Source organism: Monodelphis domestica, chromosome X (assembly GCF_027887165.1).
Source record: "Monodelphis domestica isolate mMonDom1 chromosome X, mMonDom1.pri, whole genome shotgun sequence".
Lineage (NCBI taxonomy): Eukaryota > Metazoa > Chordata > Mammalia > Didelphimorphia > Didelphidae > Monodelphis > Monodelphis domestica.
The window spans coordinates 40,123,876-40,138,303 of record NC_077235.1 but is presented as its reverse complement, the minus strand read 5'-3'; positions in this window follow the sequence as shown (position 1 = coordinate 40,138,303).

The following is a 14,428-nucleotide window of genomic DNA, read 5'->3' as shown; positions in this document are numbered from 1 at the left end:
TGGGGGATAGAGGGAGAGATAGATTGAGAGAAACAAAGAGGCAGAGATGAAAAGAAAGAGACAGAAAGAATGAAATGAAGACTAAAAGAAAAACACAGACAGCAGCAGAGGAACAATTAGCAAGGAAAGGGAGAGGGGCAGAGGAGGAGGAAGAGTAAGAGAAGAGAGAGAGAGAGAGAGAGAGAGAGAGAGAGAGAGAGAGAGAGAGAGAGAGAGAGAGAGAGAGAATGAGATATAACAGAAGGAAAGCAGATGAGGAAACATAAGGAGAGATAATTGAGGGGAGAGATAGAGAAGATCAAGACAAAAGAAAAGGGTTGGTAGGGAGAGCTATCTAAATAAAGGATGGCGACTCTGCTATCTTTTTTTCTTCATAAGAAAATAAAGGAGGATTCAAATCTTTGGGTATCTCTTCTGTCTTAGTTAAAAATGGTCAGACAAAAAGACAGTAGATTCTTTTCTCAAAGATGCATTCTGTTTTTGCCTTCCAATTCACATATGCTGCCCCAAATTTTCTAGTCTTCCTAAAATCTCACTTAATACCTCAAGATAAGCTGGGGATACTTTAGTTTTTTTTAAACCATTAACTTTCATCTTAGAATCAATGTTCTGAATTGCTTCTAGGGCAGAAGAGTCGTAACGGCTAGGCAACGGGGGTTAAGTGATTTGCTCAGGGTCACACAGCTAGGAAGTGTCTGAGGCCAGATTAGAACCTAAGATCTTTCGTCTCTAGGTCTGACTCTGAATCCACTGAGCCACCTAATTTCCCTAGGAATACTTGTTAAATGCCAAAGGAAATATATTCTTCACAGAGGGAAGTGATTGCAAAGTCACATGAGAAGGGAGCATAACTATCCAAGGGGAGTAGAAAACGTTTCCTCCAAGAGTTGACATGTTCCAGTTATAAGGGTGTGTGCAAAGAAAGACCCAGAGAAGTAAGAAAGAATGGCAACTTGGGAGAATAGTCAGTATGTCAGTTTGGATAGCATTTTAAATGAACAAAAGAGAATGGTGTGTTATGAGCCTAGAAAGGTAAGTGAGGTTTTGGCTGTACCATCATTTAAATCACCACACTCAGGAGTCAGTATTTTATTTTAGGGGCAATAGTCACTAAAGATTCTTGACCAGGAGTGGATTAGTCAGGCTTATGATTTTAGAAGATTATCTTAAAATCTGTGGGAAAGATGGGTTGGGGATCCGAAATTAGTTGCAAAAGATCAAGGGAAGGATGATGAGTTCCTTGAACTAGAGAGGAGGCATATTGGGGGTGTGTGGGGAGGAGAGAGAGAGAGAGAGAGAGAGAGAGAGAGAGAGAGAGAGAGAGAGAGAGAGAGAGAGAGAGAGAGAGAGCGAGAGAGAGCGAGAGAGAGCGAGAGAGAGCGAGAGAGAGAGAGAGAGAGAGAGAGAGAGAGAGAGAGAGAGAGAGAGGTTATGGGAGTTGAATCATACATGCTAGAGTCCTCAAGAGAAATAAGGAATTGTAGAGGAAAGATGGATTGAGAAGAGTTTGAGATAACTATAGGTCAAAAAAGAGGAAATGCTCATTAGGCAGTTAGTAATGAGGAAAGGAATCTCAAAAGGGAGATTAGGGCTGGGCATACAAATATTAGAGTTATCTGCATGGGGAACATTGAACCAAAGTATTCAGTATCATAGGCTGAGATAGAATGGTGAGCAAGTAGAGAGGATATTTCAAGAAGAAAGCAAAGATTTGGAATAGTTTATTTGTCCCCAAAGTCAAATTCCTTACCTTTACCCTAAAACATATTGCTTTTTTCTCACCAGTTCTGATCATTCACCTACTCTCACATGTTTATAATCAAGAATTATGTGACAGACTTCTGGGCTAAGATGACTTTTTTATTGTTTCTATTCCTATATGTAAAAAGGATATTTGTAACTTTCAAAAACTGTTTTCACTATCATAGTATATAGAGTAATTATTCAAAGGCAGAGGTTAGTGTAATAAGTGGCTTAACATGATATATTTTTTAAAAAGAAGGGGTGGGAATAGAAAATGATACCAAGAGAAACTTGAAGGAAGAAGAAAAATAGAATTTATACCACATAAAGAGTTGCATTGAAGGGGGAGGGGAAGAATACTATAATAAGGAGGAGAAGAAGAGAGTGGTAATAGGTAAGACTTAAACTTTACTCTCAGTGGAATCAATTCTGAGGGGGAAGAGCAGTCAGATCCACTGGAGTATAGAATTCCATCTTACCCTACAGGGAAGTTGAGAGGGGAAAACCAATGGGGGGAGAGCAGCAAAGAGAATGAAAAGGGAGGGAAGCCGGGAGGAAATTTAATAGACCTTAAAGAAAAATAAGAGGGAATAAGAAGGGAGGTGGTGAAAAGGAAAGTAAAATAAGGGTGGGGAATAAGGCGATTGATTAAAAGCATAACACTGAGGTAGAAGGAAATAGTGAAAGAATAAAGGGCATGATTAAAGGAGGAAATCAAAATGATGGAGAATCACAGGTGACAATCATAACTCAGAATGTGAAAGGGATGAACTCACCCATAAAATGGAAGCAGATAGCAGAGTAGATTAGAAACAAAAATTCTAACATATGTTGTCTACAAAAAACACACATGAGGCAGGTAGACACTCACAGGGTAAAGGTAAGAGGCTGGAGATCTATAAAATCTATTGGGAAAAAGAAGGCAGGAGTCAAAACCATGATATCCAACAAAGCCAAAGGAAAAATAGACCTGATTAAAAGAGATAGGGAAGGTAATTACATCTTGATAAAAGGTAATATAGACAACAAAGAAATACCAGTATTCAACATGTAAGCACCAAATGGTATAGCATCCAGATTTTTAACGGACAAACTACTAGAGCTTAAAGAGGAAACAGATAGTAAAACTATGTTAGTGGGGGGACCAGAGCCTTCTTCTATCAGATCTAGATAAATCAAACCAAAAAATAAATGAGAAAGAGGTAAGAAATGTGAATGAAATCTTAGAAAAATTAGAGTTAATAGATATAGGGACAAAAAGGAATACACCTTTTCAGCAGCACACCAGACATTCACAAAATTTGACCTTGTACTAGGGCAAAAAACATTGCAAACAAATGCAAAAAAGCAGAGAAAATAAATGCAACCTTTTCAGATCATAATGTAATACAAATTAGAATGAGAAAAGTACATGGAGAGGCAAATTGAAAATAATTGGAAATTAAATAATATGATTCTCCAAAATTGGTTGAAGTTAAATCACAGAAACAATTAATAATTTTACTGAATATAATGACAATGAGGCAACATCATATCAAAATTGATGGGACACAACCAAAGCAGAACTCAAGGGAAAATGTATATCCCTGAGTGCATATATCAACAAATCAGAGAGGGAAGAGGTCAGTGAATTGGGCATGCCAATTAAAAAACTAGAAAGAGAACAAATTCAAAATCCCCAAATAAACTAAATTATAAATCCTAAACATGAAAGGAGAAATTAATAAAACTGAAAGTAAAAGAACTATTGAATTAATAAATAAGACTAGGAACTGGTACTTTGAAAAAACAAATAAATTACTAGTTAATCTTTTAGTAATCTAAAATACTACTTAATTTTTAAAAGGAAAGAAGAAAATCAAATTAACAGTATCAAAGATGGAAAAGGTGACCTCACCTCTAATGAAGAGGAAATTAAGGTAATTGTTAAGACCTATTTTGCCCAAATATATGGTAATAAATAAGGCAATCTAGAGGATATGGATGAATATTTACAAAAGTAGAAATTGCCTAAATTAACAAAAGAGGAAATAGAATACTTCAATGATCCCATATTAGAAAAAGAAATTGAACAAGCAATCAAAGAACTCCCTAAGAAAAAATCACTAGGGCCAGATGGGTTCACAAATGAATTCTATCAAACATTGATAGAACAACTAATCTTAATATTATAGAAACTATTTGACAAAATAAGCAAAGACGGAGTTTTACCAAATTCCTTTTATGACACAAATAGGATACTGATTCCAAAGCCAGGTAGACCAAAAAAGATAGAGAAAGAAAACTACAGACCAATCTCTTTAATGTTCATTAATGTTTGCATAGATGCACAAATCTTAAATAGAATACTAGCAAAAAGACTCCAGCAAGTGATCACAAGGGTTATTCATTATGACCAGGTGGGATTTATACCAGGAATGCAAGGATGGTTCAATATTAGGAAAACCATCCACATAACTCACCATATTAACAAGCAAACCAACAAAAATCACATGATTATCTCAATAGATGCAGAAAAAGCCTATGATAAAATTCAATACCCATTCCTATTGAAAACACTAGAAACTATAGGAATAAAAGGGCCATTCCTCAAAATAATAAACAGTATATATTTAAAACCATCAGCAAGTAGCATCTTCAATGGGTACAAGTTAGTAGTCTTCCCAATAAGATCAGGAGTTAAGCAAGGATGCCCATTATCACCTCTTTTATTCAATATTGTACTAGAAATGCTAGCAGTAGCTATTAGAGAAGAAAAAGAAATTGAAAGGATTAAAATAGGTAATGAGGAGATGAAATTATCACTCTTTGCCAGTGATATGTTGGTATACTTAAAGAACCTAAAAAAATAAACTAAAGGTCTAGTGGAAATAATTAACAACTTTAGTAAATTTGAAAGGTACAAAATAAATCTACATAAATCATCTGCATGTCTATATATTTCCAACAAAATTCAACAGCATGAGTTAGAAAGAGAAACTCCATTTAAAATCACTCTAGAAACCTAAAATATTTAGGAATCTATCTGCCAAGGCAAACATGGGAATTATATAAACACAACTACAGAACACTTTTCACAGAATTAAAACTAGATCAAAACAATTGGAAAAACATTAATTGCTCCTGGGTAGGATGAGCTAATATAATAAAAATGAAAACCCTACCCAAATTAATTTACTTATTCAGTTCCATACCTATCAAACTACCAAGAAACATTTTACTGAATTAGAAAAAAAGTATAACAAAGTTCATTTGCAAGAACAAAAGAGCAAGAATATCAAAGGAAATAATGAAAAAAAAATGTGAAGAATGGGGGTCTAGTAGTACCAGATCTTAAACTGTACTATAAAGTAGTGGTCATCAAAACAATAGTATATGGGCTAAGAGGAAGAAGGGAGGATCAATAGAATAGACTTAAGTCCCTCAGCAAGATAGTATACAATAAATCCAAAGATCCCAGCTTTTGGGACAAGAACCCATTGTTTGACAAAAACTGTTGGGATAATTGGAAAATAATTGGAAGAGATTAGGTCTAGATCAACATCTCACACCCTATACCAAGATAAATTCAGAATGGGTAAATGACCTAAATATAAAGAAGGAAACTATAAATAAATTAGGTGAACATAGAGTAGTATATCTGTCAGATCTATGGGAAAGAAACAAATTTAAGACCAAGCAAGACATAGAGAATGTCACAAAATTTAAAATGAATAATTTTGATTACATTAAATTAAAAAGGTTTTGTATAAAACCAAAGCAACCAAAATTAGAAGAGAAGCAACAAATTGGGGGAAAATGCTTTATAACAAAAACCTCTGACAAAGGTCTAATTTCTCAAATATATTAGGAACTGTGAAGATTGGATTTAGCTATCTCTTGATTGTAACAATGACGGTACTTAGCTTTTTCCTTTATTGTGAAGATTAAATTGTAATCCCCTGTATATTTTTAGATTTTAACCCCCAAAGTGTTAACTCAGTATATAAAGTAGATCTACCCATTTTAACTACAAAAGAGGTGTTAATTAACCAAAAAGGTATTAACTAACCACAAAAAGGTGTTAACTAACTACAAAAGGTGTGAACGCCCATTTCATACACTGAGTGGGCAGTCCTCAAGAGGAGTGTCTGCTGTGATTGGTAGATGTAAATTTTAGGGAAGGTGACACAAGAGAAAAAGATCTTTAAGTAGAAGAAACAGAGGCACCCAAGGATAGATCTATAGATTGATGGATCATTCATCATTTAGGCACTCGGAGTTGGACTGGAAGACTCATTTAGACTTGGAGTGAAGACAGTCACTAGGAGCTGGTGGGAAGGCAGACACTTGAGGAGAGACCTGAAGACAGACACTCAGATTTGGAGTGAAGACGCTTGGCTGTGGAACTGGACCCTTGGAGGAGCCAGTGCAAGAGACCTCATATGGCTTTCCTTTTAGACAGTCACCATGGTGAGTATAAAGGCTGACTTAGTTCCTTGCCCTTTCTGGAGGTGTGAACCTCCCATCATCTTGGGACTCCTTTCCTCTGACTGGTGCCTTAGAATTTTCTAACTGGTTCAGAGGAAGCCAGAGTTTTTATTTCTCTCTCTTTCTCTCTACCCATTCTGTCTTCCTTAATATCTTCCCTCTATTGTAAAAATAAAGTACCATAAAATCCATTTTACTTTAGTAATTCATTTTGGCATTTAGAAATTAAATCCCTGGCAACCACCAACTAAATATTTCAATCAAATCATAATTTTAAAAGAACTGAATCAATTGTACAAAAACTCAAGCCATTCCCCCAATTAATAAATGGACACGGGACAAGAATAGGCAGTTTTCAGATAAAAAAATCAAAACTATCAATAAGCACATGAAAAAGTGTTCTAAATCTCTCATAATTAGAGTAATGCAAATCAAAACAACTCTGAGATACCACCTCACATCTAGCAGATTGACTAATAGGGCAGCAAAGGAAAGTAATAAATGTGGGAGAGGATGTGGCAAAACAGGGACACTAATGCATTGCTGGTGGCATTGTGAATTGATTCAACCATTGTGGAAGGCAATTTGGAATTATGCCCAAAGTGCTTTAAATGACTGCCTGCCCTTTGATCCAGCCATACTACTGCTAGATTTGTACCCAAAAGAGATAATAAGGAAAAAGGCTAGCCACACTCTTTGTTGTGGCAAAAAAATTGGAAAATGAGGTGATGCCCTTCAATTGGGGAATGGCTGAACAAATTGTGGTATATGTTGGTGATGGAATACTATTGTGCTAAAAGGAATAATAAAGTGGAGGAATTCCATGGAGACTGGAACAACCTCCAGGAAGTGATGCAGAGCGAAAGGAGCAGAACCAGGAAAACATTATACACAGAGACTGATACATTGTGGTACAATCGAAGGTGATGGACTTCTCCATTAGTATCAATGCAATTTCCCTGAACAATCTGCAGGGATCTAAAAAAAAATACTACCCACAAGCAGAGGATAAACTGTGGGAGTAAAAACACCGATGAAAAGCAACTGCTTGACTACAGGGTTGGAGGAGATAAGACTGAGGAGAGACTCTAAATGAACACTATAATGCAAATTCCAACAACAGGGAAATGGGTTCGAGTCAAGAACACATGTGATAACCAGTGGAATCATGCGTCGGCTATGGGAGAGGGAAAGGGGGGGGAAGGGGTGGGAAAGAAAACGATCTTTGTTTCCAGTGAATAATGTATGAAAATGACCAAATAAAATAATGTTTAAAAAATTTTTTTAAAGGAATTGTGATAGTCTTTCCTCTTTTTCAACTTTCAGTAACCAAGATATTCATAGAAAATGATTTCTTAATCTTTGTTGTGTCCTATAGCCCATGAGCAATCTGGGGAAGCATAGGGGCACCTTCTCAGAATCATGTTTTTAAATGAAGAAAATAAAACACATAGGATTACAAAGGTAACCAATTATGATGAAATATAGCTATTAATTTTTTTGCATTCATGTATGACAAGTTAATACTCCCTTCTACAGAGGATATTCCCACCATAATCTATATTTCCGGACCTAGATTCTTCCTTGAGCTCCAGTATTATACCAACAACCACCTATTTTGCAGCACATTTAAACTGGATATCCCAGTGTGATCTCAAAATCAACATGTGCAAAACCTAATTACCATTCATCCCCTAAACCCACTCCATTTCCAAACTTTACTTTTTTCTGTCAAAGGCACCACCATTCTTCCAGTCTCCCAGATTGGTAGATTCAATATTAACCTTAACATATCACTCTTTTTCACTCCACATGTTCAGTCACTTGTCAAATCTGGCCATTTCTACCAGTACAATACCTCTGTAGTGTGATCCCTTCTCTCTCCAAACACAAGTATCACTTCCGTTCAGATCCTCATCGCCCCATACTGAGATTATTCCCACATTTTCCTAGTTGTTCTCTCTGTCCAAAGCCTCTCTCCCACTCTAGTCCATCCTTCTAACAAATGTCAAAGTGATTTCCCTTCAACATGGATCTGATCAAATCCCTCCCCTACTCAAATTCCAGGGGCTTCCAGGTTTCTCTAAAATAAAATATAAGCTCCTCTATTTAGCTTTTTTAAATCTTCACAACTAGGTTTCAACACAATTCTACAGCCAAATTATGCATTATATCTCTTCCCATACTCAACAGTAGTCAAACTGGCTTTCATATAATTCTCCACAAACAACAATCCATTTCCTATCTTTAAGTCCTTGCATTAGCTGTCCCCCATACCTAGTATGTACTCTTTCCTGACATTGCCCTCAAAGACTCCTTCAATTCCTTCCAGACACGTCAGTTACCATATGAAGACTTTCTTGTTGCCTCTAGCTGCTTGTTTTCTCTAACTACTATATATTTATTGTTTCTGCTGATCAAACATAAACTCCTTGAGAGCAGGGATTGTTTCATTTTTTATATCCCTAATACTGTGCTTGGCACATAGGAGGCATTTAGAAGTTGTTTGATGAATAATCCTTCCCTTATTAAAAGCAGTCAAAAGAGGTGACATCTCAAACATCAGCAATATCACAAAAGTCCCAAAGAATCACATCATCCTGAAGAGATAGATGCCTCATTACCTAAAATTATAAAATGTCTCATCTTTCATGCTGTGATCACAGGTACTTCTTTGCCACTTAGGACTTGTATGACCTTGAACAAGTCATTCTCTGGGCCTCAGTTAGGTGATCTGTTACATGACGGGGGCTATACTACCTAACCTTAAAGGTACCTCCCAACTCTAAATCCCATTGTTCCAAGATCTTACAGATTGCCTTACCAAAGTCTCAGGGCTTCAAGGAACCAATGAGATGATCAAATCACTTCCTCTCTCTAGACTTCAGTTTCCTTGAATGTAAAATGAATGATGATCTCTAAGGGCCCTTCCAACTATAATATTAAATTATTCTCATTCAATCAAATATTCATTCATTAAGCACCTATGTATTTAGAATCATGTTAAGAAATAAAAGATGTGAAGGTATTTTGTAACCATAAGGAACACATTTTTATTGCAGCTGAAAGAGATGCATTCTTCCACAAGAGAAAATCCAAGCCAGACATTCAGGAGATCACAAAATGTCCCTATTATTCTTTGATATTTACCTTTTGACTTCCACCCCCATCTCTACCACCCTTGATGATCTGGAAGACCTTATACCTTGAGGTTGTAGATGCTGCTTCTCCTGAATATTCCAAAATAGATATTATTCTAAACAACACCCCCAGCCAAGAACTACTGTTTCCCTTAGTGCCAGAAGATAATTTGGTAACCACAGCTGTGCTTCACAAACCATTTTGGGGGCCGTCACTTAATGTCTAAGCATGTAACCTCAGGATCTTAGGCAACCTTCCAGAACAACATTAAGAGCTATGGATTATATTCCCATCTAGACTGTATATTGGATTTTTGGGAATCTGGGGGGAAAAGTATGTTATTCTCCTATATCAATGTTCTATTCTTGGAGTCACTGGAGCCTCTCACTAGGGACACATAGTTTCTTTCTCTTGTTAGTACCTCTGTACTGCAACCTTAGCACCTGTGTTTGCTGATCTGTGACTCTAAGAAGAGTACACACAATTTCAACTGCTCTCACTCCAAAAAAAAATTTGCCAGAGGTTTAATTGGAGAATCATTTTAAAACTTTGACCCTTTGCTTGGTAACTTCTGAGAGCTTAGATGACTCCAAAGGAGGATTGGTGACTGTGACAAGCATCAATTTTGAATCCAGAAAGAGACTTGTGGGTTGAAGGGTGCTCTCAGGTGGGTTTGGGGCAAACATAATTCATGAAATACATGAACTGAATCTTGAGCATACAAATGGTGTCAAGAAGTGGATTGGTCAACTGGGGCATAATGTGCAAACTAGAATGATAATGCTTCAAATCCAAGTTTAAAGAAAGCAACATTCTACCACAGGTAAATATTTCAGTACAGTATTTAAAGTATCACTCCAATTACAATTAAATGACAAATTAAATTTCCCTATTGATACTTAAACTCTACTCAATTCAATTCAATCCAGTTCAATAAATGATTATCAAAATGCCTAATAAGGTTAAGGTGCTAGGGATAAAAAGATGAAAAGATGAAAAGTCTCTGTCCTCAGTGAGCTTACAGTCTACTGGGAAAGAAGAGGGTGAAATATGTGAGTTTTTTCATTTATAAAGATGGTAAATTGAGAAAGTGATGTTCTCTGTCTGTGTCAGGCTGGTAGACTAGCATACCTCAGGCCTTACTCAGTGACAAAACACAATCTGACTTATTCTTGATAACAAAAGGTTTATTTGAAAAGGTTTAAACAGGGAAAGGAAATAGGACCAAGGGAAATTCCCTATCTCTAGGTTTCTAATTTCTCCTCCCTGCAATACTAATAGATTCTCATGAATCTGTCTTCTGGTCTTAAAGCTATCTGCAACCCTACTCTCTCTGTCTGGTGCCCCCAAATATCCTGACTATGGCCTCTCCAAAATAGTTTGGTAGAGAAATATTCAAGTTGGTTTGATAGGAGGATAACAGAATAGTGAAGTCACCCTCAAGGCTCCAGCCAAGAGGCTGCAGCTTTCCTTGATGACAGGTATTATCTTTCTCAAGTTGGCTTCTCAGTAACTTAGATATAATTAAAAAAAACTGGAACTCAGGAACACAGGTGACAGGAACAGATGAAATCAGGTGAATAAAATATTTTTTTGTAAACCAAATGAATGATGAGAGAAATCCAGAGGCGGGGTCCAAGGCTTCCCACAGAAAGTCAGTTAGTCCCCCTGACAGGAAATGATCTCTCTCAGCTCCAGAGAGACAGGAACCAAAGAGAGCTCCCTCCAGGACTCTGGTCCTCCTTATAAAAATTCCTGACATTCCTTGGAATGTTGTCCTTGTGTTCCATTACATGAGCTACCTGGATTGCAAAAGCAAGCCTCTGCCTTTGGCACACTTTCCCCTTCTTTTCTATATTTTAATAAGGGACATAACAAAAAGAGAGATAAGAAAATACAGAATAATATGAGGAAGAAAAGATAATTAACAGTTACAATCATCTTATAAGTTGACTGCAAATAAAAGATGATATATTTTTTTGCCTATGACTCTATTAGCTTACTTTTCTTAAGTGCTGAGAAATAAGTTTGGGTATAAGGAAGAATAATAACAACATTAGCATTTATATAGCACCTTAGATTGTGCTAAGTGTTTCACATGTTATCTCATTTGCTCCTCCAGTAAGGTAGGTTTATTATCCCCCCTTTCCAGGAGAAACAATTGAAATACAGAGGTCAAATGAGGCAAAATTCAAACTCAAGTCTTCCTGACTCCAAGTCCTAAGGTCTATTCATTGGGCCACCTAACTGCATAATAACATTGCAAATATAGATTCTAGTTCCTGTTTTGTCCCTATTAGCCATGTGACATGGAGAAACTCATTTCTCCCTTTTTTGTTACAATGAGATTGGTTTGACAAAAGTCTGTCAGTTCTTTTCTAGCCCTATAATTCTTGTTTTGTATAAATTCTAAAGCAATCTATGCAATGTCAAGACAATAGAGAAAGGTCTGGGATACAGAATGTGGCTCCCTTGAAGAGAACTACTTTACACTAGAGCATGGATAAAGACACCCAAGATGAGAGGGCATGGATGAGTTGTGATCTACACTGGGGGAGGGGAATGCCCACCTCAATGAACTCACAACTCCACTGGTGCTCTTAAGGCTTTAGAGAAACCTAAATCTTTGGAATATAGGAAGATTTTAATTTAATTTTTTAAATTTTCTTTTATTTCCAGGAAGACTTTTTATCATTTTTGCAAACTTGGGGGAAGGAGACAAAAGAAATTTTTTCTTCAATTTTTTCCTCTTTCATCTAGGACTTCTATCTAAAGAAATGTATAGAAGTACATTTTGCCTAAATTGTAATGGAAAGGTTGGGGTGTTACAAGTTTAAAATACTGAAATCTATATCTTTAGAGTTCATGAGTTTACAGAGCGCTTTCCCCACAGGCTCTCCTTTGATTTTCATGCCAGTCCTATGAAGTAGGTGGTGAAGGTATTGTCATCTACTTAAGTGATGAAAAGAAGACTTAGGACTTGACAGGCAGCCTGGTACAGTGAAAAGAAGGTGAAGCTTGGTATCAGAAGACACTGGGCTCCTACCCTGGCTCTGTCACTTAGCTGTGTGACCTTTGTCAAGTTACCTAATATCTTGGAGTCTCAATTTCTTCATCGTTAAAATAAGTTTGAACATCTGAAGTCCTTTAGAGCTCTAATATGAGATCTATAAAAGTCTTCTCATTTCCTGTTCAATGTCCTTTCCATACACAGACAAAAGATACCAACTTAATCAGAGACTGAGTAATAACATTCTGAACAAGGAGGGCAGTAAAAGAACAAATCATAAAAATAATTAATAACTATGTAAAAAACAAGGTCAACAATGAGAGAACATAACCAGAATTTCAGAAATGCAGCTAAAGTGGATCCTAAAGGAAATTTGAATATAGAGATGAAGAAAATAGAAAAAGATTAATGGACTGAACAGGCACTTTCAAAACTAGTTCAAGTTAACATACACAAAATTCAAAAAGAAGAAATCACAAAAATAAATTAAGAAACGGATAAAATTGAAGACAAAGCCAATTGAAATGATCAATATAAACAAAAACAAGTTTTAGAGAAGTCCAATAAAATCAATAAATCTTTAGCTAACCTTATCCAAAAAATAGAGAGGAAATCATTATTGACTTTGACCAACCTCCCAAACAAACCCAAACTACACAAATAAATTTCTGCATTGTTGACTATATTAAAGAGATTCTTGACTCATTTCTTATAATTCATCCATATTTCCAAAGAAAAATAATCATGAATGATTCATAGAATCCATGTGAAATATAGCTTTAATAAGAGTAATGATGGTGGATGGGGCAACTAGGTGGCTCAATGGATTGAGAGCCAGGCTTAGAGACAGGAGGTCCTGGGATAAATACTTCCTAGCTATGTGACCCTGGACAAGTCACTTAACCTCCACTGCCTCACCCTTACCAAAGTCTTCAGCCTTAGAACCAATACATAGTATTGATTCTAAGATGGAAGGTAAGGGTTTAAAAAATAGAGCAATGATAAGATAGGCACTCTGGCACAATGTATAGACATATGGTCTCAGAGTCAAAAAAATTATCATTGTTGTTTAGTCTTTTCAGTCATGTCCAACTCTTCTGGACCCAATTTGAGGTTTTCTTAGCAAAGACAATAAAGTAGCTTGCCATTTTCTTCTCCAGTTCATTTTACAGATAAGGAAACTGAGGCAGACAGAGGTTAAGAGACCTGCCCAGGGTCACGTGGCTTGTAAGTGTCTGAGTCACATTTGAACTCAGATCTTCCTGTCTCCAGGTCTTTTGCTCTACTCACCATACCACCCAGCTGTCTCTAGTCAGAAAAACCTAAATTTAAATCCTACCTCTGACATCTATAGGCTTTGTGACCGTGGACAAGTCTCTCACCATGTCCCAAGCAACTCTACAGGACCACAAGTTGCAATGAAGGTTTCAATCAGCATTAGCAGAGGACACTCTTCATCAAGAGCTCCCAATACCAATAAACCTATTGTCTAATACAATCACCATCACTACCCAATAACAAGATAAAGTCAAAATGGGAAAGTGATACTATAAGCAAATTAGGGGAGCATGGAATAGCTTACCTGACAGATATATGGAGAAGGGAATAATTTATGACCAAACAAGAGATATATTACAAGATGTAAAATCCACAATTTTGATTGTATTAAAATTAAAAGGGTTTGTACAAACAAAACCAATGCAAAAAGTTGAGAAGGGAGGCAACAAAGGTCTCTGTTAAAGACCTCGTTTCTCAAGTATATAGAGAACTGAGTGAAAAGTATAAGAATATAAGTTATTCACAAATTGAGAAATTGTGAAAGGATATGAATAGGCAGTTTTCAGGTGAAGAAAACAAAGCTTTCTATAGTCATAATGAAGAAGAATTCTAAACCACTACTGATTAGAAAAATGCAAATTAAAACAAATCTGAGGAACCGCTTCATACCTATTAGATTAACTAATATAACAGAGAAAGAAAGTGATAAATGTTGGAAGGGGTGTGGCAAAATTGGGACACTAATGCATTGTTGATGGAGTTGTGAACTGATCCAACCATTTGGAG